Here is a 12,539-nt window from a genome sequence, read left to right as displayed (position 1 = left end):
ACATGAGACCAAAGATGCCATCTTGGAAAAGGGCAGTAATGCATAAAAGGTAATAAAAAATGTTCAGAGTCCTGACATCCAGCTTGAAGGAACTGTAGTTTTCTGGGTTCCTTTCTGTGGGACAAAGCTTCCTGCTGGCATAAGCAATTACTCTTTCTTTGCCTTTCTGCACCTGGGACAACACTGCTCCCAATCCCACCTTGCTGGCGTCCGTGTAAAGCACAAACGGTTGGTCATAGTCAGGATAGGCCAGTACCTCATCTCCCAAGAGAGACAATTTCAACCGATTGAAGGATCCTTCCAGCCTGCCGCTCCACTCAAACGGAGTATTCTTACTCTTGGTTTTCTTGGATTGGCCCACTAACAGGTCTTGCAGTGGTACAGCTATCTTGGTGAAGTCCTTAATAAACCTTCGGTAGTAGCCTACCAACCCGAGGAACTGCCGGACTTCGTGGATGTTGCTGGGTTTCGGCCAGTCCCTGATCACGGTGACCTTGTCAGGGTCTGGTGCCACTCCTTCAGAGCTTACCACATGGCCCAGGTACTGCACTTTGGGCTCTAACAGATGACAGATAGCTTTACTTTGAGGCCAAAGCTGAACAGAGCTTCAAACACCTCAGCCAGGTGCTTCAGGTGGTCCTCATATGTCTTGGAGAAGATGATGACATCATCCAGGTACAACAGGATGGTCTCAAAATTCTTGTGATCGAGACAGCACTCCTTCATCCTCTGGAATGCCCCTGGTGCGTTCCGAACGGCATGTAGTTGAATTCAGAGAGGCCCATTGATGTCGTGAAGGCAGTCTTTTCCTTTTCCGCCTATGCCACGGGAACCTGCCAATACCCACTAGCGAGATCCAAGGTGGAGAAATAGTTAGCAGATTTCAAAGCAGCTAATAACTTTTTAATTCTGGGTAATGGGTATGCATCTTTATGTGTAATGCGGTTTATCTGCCTGTAATCAACACACTTCCTCATTGTACCATCCTTTTTCCTGACGAGAGCTAATGGAGATGCCCAGGGGCCACACTACAACTATCTATGATTACCCCAGCCTCCTTCATCTCTCGTAACATACTCTTGACACACTGGTAGTGAGCTGGAGGTACAGGCCGGTACCTCTCCTTATTAGGCAGATGATTTCAGGCAGATGATTTCCCATGGGGATATGATGTTGAAGCCCTTTTACCTGCTCAAAATCTAGTGGGTGTTTGCTGAATACCTCAATACTCATTGACCACCCGATAAGCCCCATGTTTTTGGTGTGATGGGGTAGAGTCAGTGCCCACATGTAATTTCTGACACCAATCTTCTAATTGTCCTGCAGAGCCATTGTCCTCCGCCTGGCTGGATGGGACCAAGGGTTCTGTTGCCTGTATTGCATTATTATTAACAGTAAACAGTCTAGCAAGTGTGACATATCTGGGTAAGTGGACCTCTTTCTCTCCACAGTTAAGGATGCGTACTGGTACCTTCCCCTTGTGGACATCAACCACCCCTCTGGCTGTCAGGATTGTGGGCCTACTATCTGAATATACAGGTTCTACCAGGTCCTGGTAGTCTTTACCTCCGAAGCCTATTGCTGACCGACACCAGATTAACATTTCACTCCTGGGGGATATTGCAATGGGGATCAAATCACTCACTGTGACACGTCTAATTTCTCCACCAGACAATTCTACCTGTTGTCTCTGCACCAGGGCTCTGATTTCTTTTTGCAGGACTCTCTGCTCACTGGAACCAGCAGTTTCGGCCACCTGTTGTAACAAGACAATAACCTCGGCAAGACAATTTTTAATAACATTAGTACCAATGGTCATCATAGGGTTACATTCACATCAGTCAATATCAACAATCACTATTCCTTGGACCTTCAATTCTACTCGCCCTACCTTAATGGTTACCTCTTTGTACCCCTGACCATTATTGGCTACTATTGTCAAATCACTATCTGGGCCACGGGTAATATCAGTGTCAGCCCAATACCATTTGTAGAGAATGTAAGGCATAGTTTTCACCTGAGAGCCGGTGTCCAGTAAAGCATTCATCAGGATGCCGTCGATCACAATGAAGAGGACTGGTCGTCCTCCGACGTACTTGGCTTGCAAGTTTTGTGGGCCAGGTCGTTTTACTCCTGGGGGTTGGCCCTTTGCCCCAGGGGTCGCTCATTTAAATGGCAGAACCTTGCAATGTGCCCCTCCTGATTGCAGCAGCGGCAGATGGGTCATCCGTCCTGATGATAGCGGTCGTTGTTTCTTCCTCTGATCAGTGGGATCCTCTTCTGTTGTCGCCAGGGGACGTCCTCCGGACTGGAAGCCAGCTTGATTTTCTCCTTTGGGGATTCTTGCAGGGACTGCACGATTTTAGTTAGGGCAGCTACGTTTTTAATCAGTTCCTGTACCTGGAGGCGCAATCTTTGGAGGGATCATCATCCAGGATCTGTGCGTCGGCCTCTATGGGGAGCTGAGGAAAGGGTGCCACCTCCCGGTGGCACGTGAGGGCTGGTCGCCTAGGAGGCACTGTGTTGCTGGGCTGAGGTTCGTGCAGCACCCTGATGGCCCTGTCTTTAAATTGTGCAAAGTCCAGGTTAGGGTTCTGCAAGGCCAGGATGCGTAGCTGAGTTCTGTGAGTGTTGGACAGGAGCCCTTCAATGAACTGTTCCTTTAAGAGCCTGTCCCCATCCTGCACGCTGTTAGGGTCAACCTGTTTGATGGCCCGTAGTGCCTCCTGAAGATTAAGGGCATAGTCCCTTATGCTATCCTGTGCTCTTTGCTTGCACCTGAAAAACCTCATTTTAATTTGTGCAACGGTGCGGGTTTCAAAAGTGGTTTTTAATTTGGCAAGTATCTGCTTAACAGTTCCTCTCTCCATATCCGGCCAGGATTTTACTTCTCTTAGAGCTGCACCAATTAGTTTGCCAATTAGGATGCTGACCTTTTGATGCTCTGTCAGAGGATATACTTCAAATTGGCTGCAGAGCCTTTCCTTAAAGTCACTTAGTGTATGAGACTCCCCAGAATATTGTGGCAGCCAGGCTGCTTCTAGTATATAAGGCATGGATAGCGGATTTATGGGAACGGTTACTGCGGTAGGGTCCGGCCAGCTGGCAGGAGCTGCGGGCACTGCGGGGCCTGATGGTATTATGGGACCTGCGGCTTCGTCCACCGAGGGGCCTGGGGACATCATGGGGCCGCCAATTTTTCTCCCAGGTCAGACATGTCCCCTTTGCTAACCTTATAGAGGCCCGCCGTTTCTCTTCCGGAGTCTGAAGCGGTCCCTCCGGTGTGTGGTCTGCAGCAATTCCTCTGTATGCTGTCAGGTGCTTCTCCTTCCAGGTCTGTGCAGCATCTTCACTTGCGGTGTTGCTGCACGGCATCCTCACTTGCGGCTCTCACTTCAGGCTCCCCCCACAATGGCACACCCCTCTTTTTCCTGCGCTCCTCACGACGCTCCTTCTGGTAGCTGTTGGCGGTTATTTTTAAAAGATAGTAAGCACACCGTGTGATGCAGTGATGGCGGTAGTTATGGTGTGATGCAGTTATGGTGATGTTTTGTTGGCGATGTTTTAGAATCCCATTAAAGTCTCTGGCATACAACTTAATAATATCTCTCTTTTAAGCACAGTCTCTTAGGCGCACAAAACCCATTTGCTGGGTCGATCAATGCTGTTCATGGCGCCAAAATGAAATGCCTGCCAGGGCCGTGGGGTACTGGGTGCCGGGTCTGGTCGCAATTAAAGGGGTGGTCACAGTGGCAGTGACCCGGTCCGTGGCCCTGGGCGCCCAAGTAAAAGGGATAGTCTTTAAATGGATTTGTACAAATAAGGAAAGTTCGTGACACCACCTGTGCTACTCGGTCAGTAGGGACTGACGCTGCTTAAAGGGGTCCTCTGGGGTGATGTTATGGCAGCTAGATGGTATAACTTCCCACAGGGGAAGTAGATCCCCAGGGCTCCCGTGTGTAGATGAAGCTGTAATAAGAAACAGAGGACACAAGGTTGCAGTCTCTTTACCTCTTTACTGAAGCAATTCAGGCAGCCACAGTCCAGGGTACCGGATCACAGGTGCCGTGGTGGTCCGGCCGGCTTGGAAGCAAATTGGGATTTCCCCTTCCCAGGTCGGATTAGAAGCCTTCCCTCTAGCGCTGCGGTATAGTTCCTTGCTGCCTATAGCTCTTCAACAAGGTCCACACGAGTTTTCTGTCCTTTGTATAAGTGGGACACTAACCTGTATGACAGGTGGCTCGAGCCTTTTTGCAGGATCTCTATCACGACCCGGACTCTATATGCCACTGTGTCTTTAAGTATTATGGCGGGCAAGTGACCTGTAGTTCAGTTGTCCTACCGGTTTCTGCTTTGAGTCCTAGAGCCCCTCACAACCTCGGTTTTCCAGCCACCGGTGTCTACGCTCTTTCAAGAGGTAGCTAAGTTGCAGCTATTCTCCTCTGGTCTTAACTTCGCCTTTGCCTCTTTTCCCTTTCAGTCTCTTCATCAGTTGCTGTATTCTGTCTTTCCTTCCCAGGAGCTGCACAGCTCCAGCTTTCCTTCCTCACACGTCGCTCTCCTCTCACCAACTACTAACTCTTCCTAACTGCCTAGCAATTGACTCCTCTTCCTGACCAGAGAGAGCAGCTCCCCTGAAGTCGGGTGTAGAGCTCCCCTTCTGGCTTGAAGTCAGTATGGTGTTGTATGTGCTGATTACCTGGTAAATGGATCCTTCCCTGCTTTCAAGCGTGACATCACTCTCCCCGTGAGGAAATCAATGCCACTGTAACAACTTGTTACACTTGCACGTAAAACACGACATATGGATGGTAACATCTATGTGATTCGTATTTTTATGCACGTATTGACTTATAGTAGAAGAGACTATTCCCAAATAGGGATCATAGCAGAACATTTTGCAATTTTTTTTTAACATACAGACCATCTGTCCAAGTGTAAAAATGTTCATGGGAAGTACCACATTGACTTTCGATGGTAAGTGTCATGTCTGTATGTAATCAGTTTTGCATATGGACAGCACACAGACTCTTTATATACTCCCCTGAAGAAGGATTTCCAAAATGTATGTTGGGCATGAGGCACGTCTGACGGCAGCAGTGTGAGTCCAGGAATCACCTCCACTCAGGTACAATTTTTATTTTTACTTACCTTACTTATGTTTCCTATTGATCTTTATGGCAGTAATCCTTGTCCGTAAATACCCCTAATTCCTTGATGTGCATAGGCACTTGCACTTTAGTGTTTTTTGTTTTTTTTGAGGGTACTATACCAATTAAATTTTTGTATACACTATGTTACTTTAAAAAAAAAAAATCTGCTAAAGTTATGTGAGTGGATTTTCTGCCATATTCGCGATACTGTATACTATATAGCCATATTTTCAATACAGTATTCTATTTGTGCATGGCTCACTAGTGATGTTGCTGGCCTATTATTTCTGCTCCTGTCGGATGTCCTTCACACTCTGAGCCACTTTGTTTTTGTTCATGTAATTTTATTATCTATATTACACTGTGTTCCAAATTATTATGCAAAGTGGAATTAAGTGTCATAAAGATTTAATTGTTTTGTTTTCAAATAAACTCGTGTATGGTATTGTGTCTCAGGGCTCAATGGATAACTGAAATCGATCTTAAACACATGTGATAATTAGTTTTCCAGGTGATTCTAATTAAAGGAAAACTACTTAAAAATGATGTTCCACATTATTAAGCAGGTCACAGTTTTCAAGTAACGTGGGATAGAAAAAGGATCTCTGTGCTGCTGAAAAGCATCAAATAGTGCTATGCCTTGGTGGAGGGATGAAAACATTAGAAATTTCCTGAAAACTTAAGCATGATCATCGTACTGTTAAGAGATTTGTGGCTGTATCTGAGCACAGATGTGTTTGTGCTGATAAAGGCATAATGAGGAAGATTTCTGCCAGGCAAGCTCATTGGATTAACAGAGCAGCTGCTAAAAAGCCATTACAAAGCAGCAAACAGATATTTGAAGCTGCTGGTGCCTCTGGAGTCCCTCGAACCTCAAGGTGTAGACTCCTTCAAAGGCTTGCTGTGGTGCATAAACCCACTATTCGGCCACCCTTTAACAGTGTTCACAAGCAGAAATGGTTGTATTGGGCCCACACATACATGAAGACTAATTTCCAAACAGTCTTATTTACTGATAAGTGTTGAGCAACCCTGGATGGTCCAAATGGATGGAGTAGTGGATGGTTGGTGGATGGCCACCATGTCCCAACAAGGCTGCAACGTCAGCAAGGAGGTGGAGGAGTCATGTTTTGGGCTGGAGTCATGGAGAAACGCTGGTAGGGCCCTTTAAGGTTCCTGAAGGTGTGAAAATGACCTCTGCACAGTATACTGTGTAGAGTTTCTGACTGACAACTTTCTTCCATGGTATAAAAAGCAGAAATGTGCCATCAGGAGCAAAATCATCTTCATGCATGACAATGCACCATCTCATGCTGCAAAGAATACCTCTGAGTCATTGGCTGCTATGGGCATAAAAGGAGATAAACTCATGGTGTGGCCACCATCTTCCCCTGACCACAACCCTATAGAGAACATTTGGAGTATCATCAAGCAAAAGATCTATGAGGGTGGGAGGCAGTTCACATCAAAACAGCAGCTCTGGGAGGCTATTCCGACTTCATGCAAAGAAATACAAGCAGAAACTCTCCAAAACCTCACAAGTTCAATGAATGCAAGAATTGTTAAAGTGATATCAAAGAAGGGTTCCTATGTTAACATTTAACTTGGCCTGTTAGGATGTTTTGGAGTTAAATAGCTTTTTTGTTCAGTGAATGTGACCTCCTAATGCTGCAAATTCCACAAATGAGCATTTTCAGTTCTTTAAAACATATCAAATGTTTAGAAATTCTACTGTGCCTAATAATTTGGAACAGTGCATTTTAAGTTTTTATTCATTTTGGAGATTATACTGTTATCATTGGGAGGTTTCTTCAATAAAATTTGATGTATACTCTAATGGGTGATTACGTTTATTAGACTGACTGTCATTTGCACCGACCATTTAGGAAAATCCGATAAAAATGTAATTTGCATAATAATTTGGAACATAGTGTAATGAAAATATTGTTTTTAAATTTGATCATTTGTCACGTGTATCACTATGGTCACTTATGTGAATTTTTCATGGTTGTACCTTTGATTTTTTATATATTTTAATATACTTGTCAAATCCTGTGGTTAAGTACCCAAAAGGAGCTTTTGTTGAGTTTTTTACCCTGTGTATTTTTCCTGCACAAAAAAACACAGCATCTTACAATTTCAGCAGAGTGGATGGGATTTATAGAAATCTTGTGCCCACTGTGCTTTTTTTACACAGCATTAGCGGACCTGCGGTGCGTGTATGAAATCTGCAACATGTCAATTTCTCTTGCGGGTACGCAGACTTTTATGTGCAACCTAAAATGAACGCAACCTAATTTACAACATCAAAAACTTACCACATACTCATTGAGATGTGGTAGCCTCAGAAGTAAGGAGCTGAAGTGAGCTGAGCATTGTGTCCCTTCAGTACTGATTCGATTTGTTTGGCTGATCATGGAGTTTAGTGATAAACAAGATAAAAGATTTTGTATGAAATTCAGCATGGTGCTAAGGTCTCATGCAGACATCAGGTTTTTTTTGAGTATGAACAGATTGTTTTTTTATCAGTGCAGGATCAAATTTTCATCCATCTTTGGTCTGTGTGTGTTTTTACCTTTAATGTAGCATCTGTCTCATAAATAGAAACAAATTGAAAAAAAAGTACACCTTTAGGCCGGCCTCACACTAGCGAGTTTTACGGACGTATGAGCGCATAAACTAAGTCCGTAAAATACGCATTACACACGGCCCAATGATTCTCTATGGCCCAGCTCCTATCTGCCGTATATTACGCATCCGTAATATACGGTCTTGTACGGCCGTAGAAAATCGCAGCATGCTGCGTTTGTCACCGTATTGCGCAAAAAAAAATCACCAATGAAAGTCTATAGGGGCGAGAAAAATACGGATTCCACATGGACCAGCAGTGTGACTTGCGAGAAATACGCAGCGGTGTTAGTGAAAAGCCGGTAATTCAATTGCCGGCTTTTCATTTCTCCTTCACAAACCCGACATGATATGAGACATGGTTTACATACAGTAAACCATCTCATATCCCTAATGTTAGTAGTGTGTATGTGCAAAATTTGGGCACTGTAGCTTGTAAAATAAAGGGTTAAATGGCGGAAAAAATTGGCGTGGGCTCCCGCGCAATTTTCTCCGCCAGAGTGGTAAAGCCAGTGACTGAGGGCAGATATTAATAGCCTAGAGAGGGTCCATGGTTATTGGCCCCCCTGGCTACAAACATCTGCCCCCAGCCACCCCAGAAAAGGCACATCTGGAAGATGCGCCTATTCTGGCACTTGGACTCTCTCTTCCCACTCCCGTGTAGCGGTGGGATATGGGGTAATGAAGGGTTAATGTCACCTTGCTATTGTAAGGTGACATTAAGCCAGATTAATAATGGAGAGGCGTCAATTATGACACCTATCCATTATTAATCCAATTGTATGAAAGGGTTAAAAAAACACACACACATTATTAAAAAGTATTTTAATGAAATAAACACACAGGTTGCTTTAATATTTTATTGCTCTCTCAATCCACCTGAAGACCCTCGCTCTGAAAAATAATTAACCAACAATATACATACCTTCAGATGATCTGTCACGTCCCACGAAGTAAATCCATCTGAAGGGGTTAAATCATTTTACAACCAGGAGCTGTGCTAAAGCACTGGAGCCTTGGAAAAGTTCCCACGCTCGAGTTCATATGAGGACATCCAGCAGAGGGCGCATCACCGCAACTCAAGGTAAGTACAGATCATCCTGCTTTCCATTCAGTACCCGGGGTTTACAGGCACGAGCGAGTGCTTTAGCACAGCTCCTGGCTGTAAAATGATTTAACCCCTTCAGATGGATTTACTTCGTGGGACGTGACAGATCATCTGAAGGTATGTATATTGTTGGTTTATTATTTTTCAGAGTGAGGGTCTTCAGGTGGATTGAGAGAGCAATAAAATATTAAAACAACCTGTGTGTTTATTTCATTAAAATACTTTTTAATAATGTGTGTGTGTTTTTTTAACCCTTTCATACAATTGGATTAATAATGGATAGGTGTCATAATTGACGCCTCTCCATTATTAATCTGGCTTAATGTCACCTTACAATAGCAAGGTGACATTAACTCTTCATTACCCCATATCCCACCGCTACACAGGAGTGGGAAGAGAGAGGCCAAGTGCCAGAATAGGCGCATCTTCCAGATGTGCCTTTTCTGGGGTGGCTGGGGGCAGATGTTTGTAGCCAGGGGGGCCAATAACCATGGACCCTCTCTAGGCTATTAATATCTGCCCTCAGTCACTGGCTTTACCACTCTGGCAGAGAAAATTGCGCGGGAGCCCACGCCAATTTTTTCCGCCATTTAACCCTTTATTTTAGCAGCTACAGCTGCCAAATTTTGCACATACACACTACTAACATTAGTAGTGTGGAATATGCAAAAAAAAGGGGATATGAGATGGTTTACTGTATGTAAACCATGTCTCATATCCTGTCGGGTTTGTGAAGGAGAAATGAAAAGACGGCAATTGAATTACCGGCTTTTCACATATATCGCGCTGAATTAAATATAAATACAGAATATATATATATGTGTCTCAATGACATATATATATATATATATATATATATATATATATATATATATATATACTGTATATATGTTTTAACGAACATTTGAGCCCATAAATCCATTAGATGTCGGTTTTGCAAGCCTGCGAGAAAATATCGCAGTACGGATGCCATATGGATTACATACGGAGGATGCCATGCGCAAAATACGCTGACACACCCTGCCTACGGATGACATACGGATCGCTATTTTGGGGACTTTTCTGCGTATTATGGCCGTAAAAAATGGACCGTATTTACATACGCTGAGTGTGAGGCCGGCCTTAACAGTTAAAATTGTATATGGCATCTGATTTTTATTACAGATTCTTGAATGAACAAGTGTAATCTGCCAATTTGATAAAAACAGACATTTCCTTTTTTTGGGGGTGGGGGGGGGGTGATGATCAGTGCACAAAAAAGAACATGTGGACACAGACTTTAATGTGTAAGTTTATTATCTGTAAAAAAATATTGATATGACAGGCACATGAAAATTGTGAAGGGAGCACTCAAACTCACCCATTTAAGTAGAAGTGATAGCAAGAGAATGCTATCCGCAACACACCTGATTGCGATGGTTTTTTATTGTTTTAAATGAGAAGGAGAAGTTTAGAAAAAAATTTTCATATGAGACAAACGGAGATAACACTGATGGTAAAAGTGGACACTTGAACCAAAAATGAATGAAAATTGCATTGATGAAAAACGAGACCTAATTCACTCCAACGACAGGTGGGGATCTCAGTACTTACACCCCTACCAATCAAAATTTCTGACATGTCAGATGTTTTACTAAACATTAGGTATGCTTTAAAAATGACATCAGGGAATTGCATGTCTAACAAAAAAAATCAATGAAATAATAACCTACAGGGAAATCAAATTTGCGGTCACTGCCCTGTACGCACCGTCAGCACAATACAAAGGAAACTGCTGAATGGCCGCGGTAACAAGTTATTCCTGAGACTCTGCTTTTAAATATGCACATTCTTGTATGATCTAAAGAGCATTGCATTATGAATTTTAGTCTGTGCTGAACTCCCCTATGCTATGTTATATCACACTTTTATGTTGCAGCAATATTTTTTCTGCCTTTGCAATAGTCCGGATTGTAGACATGAGCAGTGAGTTATACTAGATTTAAGGGTAAGGAATGCTCCACGGACTCATGTCTTAGCCCAGAATACTGCTGGATATGTATTTATTGTATTATTGAGGCATTAACACTTCTGTGAGCCGCATTTGTTGTTGTCATAAATTTATACCTTGCATTTTCCCCCTTCATTTGCAACTTTCATTAATGCAGTACTCTCACACCAGTGGCCTGCAGGCTGGCGCTGGTCTCAAAGTGATTTAATTTGGTCCACTATGCTGCCAATAAATCAAACATAGCAGGATAGAACTTCATTATAGAGATGTTCAATAAAAGAGTGAAGGGGAATGGAGCACAGGGAACTATTATAACAGCAAGGAAATAAGACTTTGAAGTTTTGTATGATTCTTAACATTGACCACATAGAGACATTGCATCTGGCTTCATCATGGCTAATAAAGGTTCAGGTCTCTCCACTTACGACCTGTCTGTAAACCGTGACATTTAAAGTAGATCATTAGCTTTACCCTTCCTTAGTTTCTTTTATTAAGGTGGCTAGAGTGAGAACTGATGTTGCTTAGTCATAAGTTTTCTTGGCAGTCTGCAGTTTTCATTGAATTTGTTTTGTGGGACATGCACTTGAATAATTGATATGTTCAGTGTCGAGACTAGTAATTGAACCTATAGGGTGGTGATAATATACTGACTATTGAAACAACCACTTCTCTAAATTAATTCTTCTCTTACTATTAAAATCTAACATTGACAAATGTCCCACTACCACTGTAGTATTCTGTATCTGAAAACATGAGGAGTATTTCATATTGTATTAGTAGCTAAAGTGTTTAAAAGCTAAGTAATTTACACCAAGTGACTTTACGTATATCTGACTGAAAATGGAATCAGCATAAAATGGTTAAGTGTAACGTAGCTGTAATTAGTGATGAGCGAGTGTGCTTGTTACTCAAGTTTTACGAGCATTGTCGGGTGTTCTCCGAGTATATTGGGCGTGCTCGTAGATTATGTTTGTGTCCCCCGCAGCTGCATTATTTGCAGCTGCTATAAAGAGAAAAATGGTGTGCACTCTGGTCTAAAGTATGAGGTGCTGGCGTAACGGACCGTGATGGCCCCAGAACATAGTAGTAGAAATTCACAGCACTCTCTTATTTGTCAGTTTGCAGGCGTGTTTTCACACTTTTATTCCAAAAGTTAGTCTCAAACAGATAAATAGACCACAAGCAGTGTAGAGATATAGTTTGATATAACAACCCAACGTTTCGACCCTCCAGGGTCTTAGTCATTAAAGATGTGTCTGACAGGATATCAGGACTCTTCAGACATACAGATGACTGGATATTTCTGCTAATACATGTGGGGACAAATGACACCGCAAGAAATAACCTGGAAACCATCTGCAGTGACTTTGAAAACTTAGTTAAGAAAGTGAAAGAACTGGGAGCGCAGGTGGTCTTCTCTTCCATCCTTCCAGTGGACGGCCATGGAACAAGGAGGTGGAATAAGATTCTGCAGGTGAACAGCTGGCTACATCGATGGTGCCGTCAGCAAGGATTTGGATTTCTGGATCACGGAGTGAATTACATATACAATGGACTACTTGCTAGAGATGGGGTGTACCTTACGAAGACTGGAAAACATGTTTTTGGAAGTTGCTCAGGAGAGCTTTAAGCTAGAACAATATGGGAAGGGAAGCAAAAG

Source organism: Ranitomeya variabilis, chromosome 1 (genome assembly GCF_051348905.1).
Source record: "Ranitomeya variabilis isolate aRanVar5 chromosome 1, aRanVar5.hap1, whole genome shotgun sequence".
Classification (NCBI taxonomy): Eukaryota; Metazoa; Chordata; class Amphibia; order Anura; family Dendrobatidae; genus Ranitomeya; species Ranitomeya variabilis.
The sequence above is the reverse complement of the archived record's forward strand: the minus strand, read 5'-3'. Positions refer to the sequence as shown.